The sequence below is a fragment of the Bos indicus genome, chromosome 1 (assembly GCF_029378745.1).
Source record: "Bos indicus isolate NIAB-ARS_2022 breed Sahiwal x Tharparkar chromosome 1, NIAB-ARS_B.indTharparkar_mat_pri_1.0, whole genome shotgun sequence".
NCBI classification, from domain to species: Eukaryota; Metazoa; Chordata; class Mammalia; order Artiodactyla; family Bovidae; genus Bos; species Bos indicus.
In genome coordinates this window covers 133837975-133845942 of record NC_091760.1, presented here as the reverse complement: position 1 = coordinate 133845942, position 7968 = coordinate 133837975, and the positions used below count along the sequence as shown (strand labels likewise).

At 43.5% G+C, this 7968-nt stretch overlaps 1 long non-coding RNA gene across 5 annotated transcripts in view; it reads right to left on the bottom strand.

Moving 5' to 3' along the window:
• LOC139184511 (uncharacterized) overlaps positions 1 to 7968 on the bottom strand; it is a 133273-nt gene that overhangs the window by 52653 nt on the left and 72652 nt on the right. For all 5 annotated transcript variants that reach the window (XR_011568013.1, XR_011568011.1, XR_011568015.1 and 2 more), the window contains exon 3: positions 2003 to 2090. This is a non-coding gene — a long non-coding RNA (uncharacterized lncRNA). The remainder of the gene's footprint in view (positions 1 to 2002; positions 2091 to 7968) is intronic.

Here is a 7968-nt window from a genome sequence, read left to right as displayed (position 1 = left end):
CTAAGAATAAAAGTCAGATTGTTTATCATTACTTAATGGGTCCTGGCTCCTTTCCAGCTTCTCAGCCCATAATGAACCACTTAGACTTTTCCAAAAACACCCTGCCCTATGACGTCACCCTGCCCTTCCCCCGGCATTGTCCTTTGCCTGGGTGCCCTTCCCCCTCATAGCACTCCTTGCACAGAAGTTCGTTAATTTATATTTATTTTTCAGTTTCCCTCCAAGTCACCTCTACCTTAAAGCCTTCCTGACCCACTGCTCCCACGTCCCCCGGTGCAGAGCTGATGAGCCCCTTCTCTGCATCACCTCCACACTCTCCACAATCACTAATGCGCTGAGTGCCTGAGCTGCCACTGTTCGTTCACAGCCTCTCTCCAGAGCTCGACTGTGAGCCAAACCAAAGTCGCCACCATGTTTGGGTCATCTTTAACCTTCACCAAGCACAGTCCTAGCCCATATTAGGAGGCTTTATTATTGACTGAATGGATGAAGCAACGAAGGATGGAGGAGGGAGAAATAGTCAGTGGATTCTACCAACTGAAGTCAATTCCTAGAGAATCAAAGGACACCAAGAGAGAAGAAATCAGAAAACAGGGTGCAGAAAGGAGTGGCAGCTGCCCCAGCTGATCCCCAAAACAGTGGGACCTGCAGCTGGTAACTGCTTATCAACAGAGAAGGTCTAGCTGCATGGATTAGTTAAGACAGTGGCTCTCAAACATTTGGATTTTGTTATCAGCTATTCCAAAGTGCTTTTATGTATGTTCCATAAAATATGGACAGGGTTACATCTGTCCATATTTACCATTAGAAATTAAAATGGAAGAAAATTTAATGTTTCTTCGTGCATTTGTTTTAAAATAGCAAAAATAAAGATGTAAACAAATATTTTTATATTTTCTGAAAAATTTTACTGAGAAGAGTGACATTGTTTTTCACTTCTGCAAAGCTCTTTAATATCTGGCTTAATAGAAGACAGTTGTATTCATGTATCAGCTTCTGCATTCAATCTACTGTGATGTCACTCATCATGTAGCCTCAGGAAAATTCAGCTATATAATCATGGGAAAATGAGAATAAAAAAGGCGGATCAAGTGTCGGTACTGCAGTAAGCCTCATGAAAGAGTCTCAGAGACACAGTCCCCCATTCCAGGGGTTAAGGGACCACACTTTGAAAACTGCTGAATTAAGATACAGTATAGGTCATCTGTTATTGCAGAGACTAAAATAACAGTGACTTGAATGAGATAAAAATATGTTTCTCTCTCACTTAACTTTACGAATGTAAGCAGTCCGCACAGGTCATGACGTTCCTTCTGACTATTCTGCCATCCTTGGTACCAACCTCTACACTCCAGACAGCAGGAAGGGGAGGGTTTGTGTGTATCACTTCCCCTCAAATCCCATTGGCCAGATCTTGGATAAAAGCCTATTACTGAACTGCAAAGGAGACTGGGAAATATCTCTCATCTAGTTGACAGCGTGTTCTATCACCGTAGAAGGTGAGAACAGATACGGGAATAAGTCCCAATCTCTGCTACACTGACCCTTTCCCCTAGGCTCGGCTGGACTCAGGATTAGAGAGGGCAAGTCAGGGCTCACCTCATCATTGCCCAGAAGGACAGGGAAGCTGGTCCTGGCATACAGCAGGACTCACACAGCAAGTCACCTTTGCCTGTGCGTCTGCCTCACTAAAACAACAGGAGGCCCTCACTACAACAACAGGATGTAAGTGGCTCACACGAAGAGCAGCAGACAGCAGCTGGAGACCGGTCAGAGCAGAAACGCTAGTTAAGGAGAAAACTGCCAAGACATCGGCCATAAGTGAAGCTCTGGTTAGGATAAAGGCCAAAATCATCAACACAACTCAAAAAGCCCTGCAGGACCCCAACCCTTCTCCCCAAAACCCTATGCCCTGCCGTATCTCATGACAGTCTTGCCCTCACCCTCCATGTTTCAGTCATGTTCGACTCCAGTTTGAAGGGTGTGCCTTAGTCTTTCTTACCTTCTTAAAGTCTTTGCATGTGCTGTTCCATCTTCTGAAACAGTCTTTTCCCACCACTGTCTGGCCCACATATGCTCATTCTTCAGCTCTGTGGGAAAAACAAAACCCAGCCAAGTGAGAACAAGCAAAGGCTATGTATCCAGAACTTGGTACAGCAAGAAAGTCAGCCCCTCCTGCTTGAGTTTGGGCAGCACCTCACAGGCAGGCAGAGGAGGAAGACTGCTTTATAGCAGAGAAAGGGAAGGTTTCATGTGGGCCCTGATCGGGGATTGTAGGCAGAGGAAAGCTGTAGGTGGGAAAACTAGGAGCAGGACATTCTACGTGACTGGTTAGGGGTACAGATCTGGCTTTCTTTGGTGAACTAAGTTGGAAGTAAGAACAAAAATTAGGGAAGCTGTCAGTTATTAATCAAGTCCTGGCTGTTTAGAACCAATTGTTACAGGAGTTATTGTTTGGCCTCCTGGGCTGGTTGCTACAGAGACTGTTTTGACTTCCTACACGTCTGACTTATATAGACAACAGGCCAGCAGCCCAGGCTGGTTACTATAGATAACAACTTAGTTTTGGGGGCCGATTGCTGCAGATTATGGGTGAGAGTTCTATTTTACATATGATCTGACCATTGTCTACTCAGTCCTTCAGGTCTCAGCTCACAGCATCTCCTCAGGAAAGTCTTCCCCAACCCCCAGATCAGGGTAGGTCCACTTGTAATATGAACATGCAGCTTCCTGAATTTCTCTAATTCTCAGCAAATTTGTAATTAGCACTTGCCCAGTAGATTACAATCTCTGCGAAGGTAGAGACTATATTTTTTAAATATTAATTTTCTATGCTTAGCATCAAGCAAAGGATTTAGTATATAGTATGAGCTCAATAAAAAATATTATTATATGGATAAATGGATGCATGGCTAGAGGAATGGTTAAATGGATGTCAGACTTTTACAGAACGAAGGGCAACATTCTGCTGCTTATCAGCTGACAAATTTCCAGAAACTTCTGGAAGAGTAGTTAAAGGTGTGAGTTCCATATTGGTTCTGCCTCTTGACCCATTATGTCATTTCAACAAAGTCATCCAACAGGAAAAATAAGGTCCTCTTCCTTATGGAGCCATCAAACGTGTGAGCTATGTCCAGTTTAGTTATCAAAAATTCTGCAACCATAGATCCAACCTATCCAGGATCTGACATCTACTTTGGTGTCTCCATCTTAAGCTACATTTCCTCCTAAGCATGGATCACTGACAATATCCTACAAAATATTCCACTGGATCCTGGAGCTGCCCATTCAAGAAGATTACTTGTATTGAAGTTCTGGCATAAACCTGCCAGCTGTAACATATTTCCCTGATCTGACCCAATGGTGACCCACAATATTCTATATATGGGCTGTTTTCTTTCATTTTCCAGCCTCTGAAGATTGTCAGAATTCTGCCTGTCTAAGCAATAAATCCATCTTTTCAGGGATCAATTGCAGTGACTGGCTGCAAAGCCTGGAAATCCAATTAACTGCAAAATAAATAAAAAATGAAAAATACACTGAAGCTGTGGCATAAATCAGCTAGAAAATGTTCTGCACATTAAAATAAACAAGGAGAAATTTCAAATTCATTTGTCTTCTTTTCCTTTTTTTAAACCCTGTTATTGATAAATTTAGCCTTGGTTCCAATTTTGTCACAGCCACGACTTGCTCAAGTATAGATCTGTTGGGATGGCTATCTCCATTCTAATTATACCCTGCAGGCGGGCTCCGGAGAGGAGCCAACTCGGCTAGGATTACCTTGGTGCCATATGTAAAACTTTAGGCCCTCTCTCCCTTCATCTTTTTACACCACATGTGTTCTTAAAGGGACATAAATCTGCTCTACAGTTGCGTGGGATATATGAGTTATTTTGGCTTTCTGGGACATTTTGAAAAGGACAGAGTTTTCATCAGTTGGCTGAGTGAAAGGCCTTCTGCCTCAAGGCTACTAGGTCTGCTAGGCTGCAGCCGTGACACACGGAGCCCATGGGTGTGAGACAACTTCTGGGTGCGGAGAAGTGGGTTGAGGATCTCAAAACAATGAACTTCACTCCTCGTTCCATCCCCAGGATTCCTGTCCATGCCCTGGAAAGGGACCCTTGGGCCCCAAGGTACCCAGCAACCTGAGGAGGCCACCTGGAGAAAACAGACAGGGAAAGGCCACTTGAGGATCCATCTGTAACCGGAGCACAGATTTGTTTCTGCGGGTGTCACGGTAGAGGGCCATCAAGGGTGGCAATCACTCTTTATAACCCATGGCTGGGGGCCAGAATAGGAGTAAAGTGAGAGGAAAAGTGTTAGTTGCTCAGTCATGTTCGACTATTTAGCGACCCTACGGACTGTAGCCTGCCAGGCTACTCTGTCCATGGAATTTTCCAGGCAAGAACACTGGAGCAGGTAGCCATCCCCTTCTCCAGGGGATCTTCCCTACCCAGAGATGGAACCTGGGTCTCCTGCATTGCAGGCAGATTCTTTACCGACTGACCCACCAGGGAAGCCCCGGAGTGGGAGGCTCTGCCACTGACTCACTATGTGACTTCAAACAGCCCTGAGCTGCTCTGAATCCATTCCCTTTCATGTGAATGAGCAGACTGAAATAAAGGCTCCCAAGGCCCTTCCCTAGTAGCTTCCCTAGTGGGCTTCCCTAGTAGCTCAGACAGTAAAGCATCTGCCTTCAATAAGGGAGATCCAGGTTCAGTCCCTGGGTCAGGAAGATCCACTGGAGAAGGAAATGGCAACTCACCTCAGTATTCTTGCCTGCAGAATTTCATGACAGAGGAACTTGCAGGCTACAGTCCATGGGGTTGCAAAGAGTCAGACACAACCGAGCGACTGACATACACAAGGCCCTTCCAGGTCCAGTATCCGGATTCCATGTTGGGTGAATTAAAACACGTGTTTTATTCAAGGAATATTTGTGGAAAGAATGTTCTTACTTTTTGATGAATTTATAAAAGCTCTTTTATCCTTCCCTGTTTCTTGATACCCTGCCGTGTTATCACTGAATTTTCCATTTCTGAATTCTAAGCATTACACAGACAACAGGTATTTGCCAGTGATGTCCCCATGGAAAACAAGAAAACCAAAAGTCAACAGTTTTTCAACATTTCTTATCAGAAAAGCAAATGACTCAACATTGCTCCAGAAAACAATACACTTTCACTTCATCCTATCTTCAAATTCTCCTTGGATAAAACAAACGACATCAACAAATGTGAGAAGAAAACTCTGTCATCCTTCAAAATGCACCCACGTGAACAGTTTTCAATTCAAATCACAAATTTTCTGTTATCCTTAGCTGGTTATTGATTTGGTTTTACTTTAAAAGAAAATGATACCTTATTTACTAGACTTATTTTCAAAATTCTATTTACCCAAAAACAAAGCCAAACGAAAACAAATAGGTTGATGGGAAGCCATAACCATTGGAAACACAGTCATTACTACCTAGAGGTATTTCTATGGTCATACTAAATTTGCTCCCATAGGAAGCGAAAAACAGACAGGGCCTAGGGTCTCTCCTTAAATCTAGCTGGAGAGATCAGATTTATGCAAGGAAATTACTGGAAACCAATCTCAGTATACCAGAGACATAAATCCACCCTCTTATTCTCAATTCCAATAGCTCCATTATTTTTTCCTAAATACGAACTCTGAGTTAGACACTGTTTTTGGCACAAGTGAAAAACCAAAGCCTGCCTCTTTGAAGTTTACAGAAAGTGATACATATAACCATGGGACAAGGAAACAATGGGTTAATTCCATGCAAAACAATGGGTTATTTAGCATAGCGTGTCAATTGTTGTTTTGTTAACCCATGGCTGTATTTTTCTAGTTTTATCTATTGGTGTTGGCATCAAGAAGACCGCAGGAGCCTAAGGCTCTTATCTCTCCAATCCCTCTTTCTTCTCCAAGGCAGGTAGTTACAAGTACCAAATAAGTTTCTATTCTCACTGTGGGGCTTTTGGTTTAAAACTGTTTATTGATCAATAAAAGAGTAGAAAATCACAAAGTCATTGCCTGGGGAAACTGTACTAGTAATTTTACAGCAGGCTAGATAGTAAGGAAAGATTACAAATGTTAGTAGGCGGGAGACCCAGCTCCTGCTGAAAACAAGTCAATTCTGACAAAAATCCAACTACCATTCCTGACCTTGGAGAGCCTGCACAAGGTCAATGGCAGAATGAATATGATTATATTGGTCCTGTTCTCAGTCTGTTTACTAGTTCTGGAAAAAAGTGGACAGACTTCATATGTACACCCATATGCTTAAAAGTAATAAACACTGTAAATAACAGACTCGAGTCCTCAAAAGAATGCAAAAGAGAATGCACGTAGGATTTAGAACAACATTTTAAAATAGCTTTTAAAGTTAATTTTTAAAATAGGACTGTCACTGGGACATATTGTTGCCACCGTAACTATTTATATTAATAACTCTGACTCACCCAGCAAGTCTTTGTAGGCTCAGGGAGTATACTGGCAGTGTTCATTCATTCTTTCAGTCATCCTTCCGCCCATCTGCTCAGCATGGACTGCTGGGAGTGTGAGTATTCCAGAACATCCAGAGCAGTCCCGTTGCCCTTGTCCTTAAATCTAACAATGACCTTCACCTTGACTCCTCCAAGGAGAATGTCCGTTCCATCCTACTCAGTACATTTCCCTCCACCTATTTACCCTATTCCTCCTTTAACCTCTGTGTTAATAACCAAGATCTCCCTGAAATAATGGATCAAATATTTCCAATGCCCTCTTCTCTCTGTATCCTCACTCACTTCTCTTCCTCCATGGCTTCCATTGGCCACCATTTTAATTCTCTTATATCCACCTCCAACTCCTCTGTTGCCTACTGATTGAAGCCCCAGACTTTCTCTCTTCTGTCAGCCTTCCTTACTCTAACAGACAGGCAACACGCATTATCTTAAACAGTAACAGGTAGAAGTGCCTTTCAGAGAGACCACATGCTCCGGGTCTAGACAGTCATAAGTTTTACTTATAACAATCTTGAAGGATGGTAAAGAGGTGAGTGAAGGGCCACACATGCGGACTGTCTCACAGGCAGTCCCCATCCACTCTCAGGTGACCTCTCGTCATCACGTTCATGGCAAGACTTTTGGTCTTTTGTCCCAAAACCCAAAAAGTGGATATCAGCTCTCGGATCTAATCACATTCCATCAGGAATAGCCAGCTGAAAGAGGCAGGGCAAAGTCATGATCCTTATGCAACACCTCAGCTTATCATTTTTAGAAAAAATCAGCTCTTGATGGAGTGGCACCTTGGATAGATGGGGAGGAAAGAAAGAGGAGGGGCTCACAGCACAAGGCCCCATCTATGAGGGTCAGGCCAAGACAGACAGCCCCATGGAGATTCCTAGCAAGCAGGTGGAGCTTAAGGACACATCACACTTTCAGTGACAGGCATTGAAGAATTGAAGAAGCAGAGAAAGAAGAGACGGTCATTACAGAAGCAAGTTCTCCACCTTTTACTTTGGTCAAAGGGAGCCTGGGATGCATGCTGAGAGGGCTTCAGGAATACTGAACTGGAGCACCAAATACTATTCTCTCCTCCTATCCCCTAGTGTGAGACCTCCCACCAGAGGAAGAAGCAAGCTAACTGAGGGCTCTTCCTTCTGTCTTTTAACATCATGGACCAAGATATCAAGCGCCCAAGGGCAGCTTTGACTCTACCTTTAGAATCCAAGGAGGTGAGCACTTCAGCTTGAGCCTTAAGAATCAGACACGATGAGTCTCTTCATGTGAAGAAACTAAGGACCCTCCAAAGTGAGTCTTGTCCTAAAGATTGTCAAACTGAGTTATAAGTCAGATAGACAAGTACCATATGATATCATTTAGGTGCGGAATCAAAAAGAAAAGGATACATGGCTTCCCTGGTGGCTCAGTCATGAAGAGTTCGCCTGCCAGTACGGGGGACACTGGTTCAATCCCT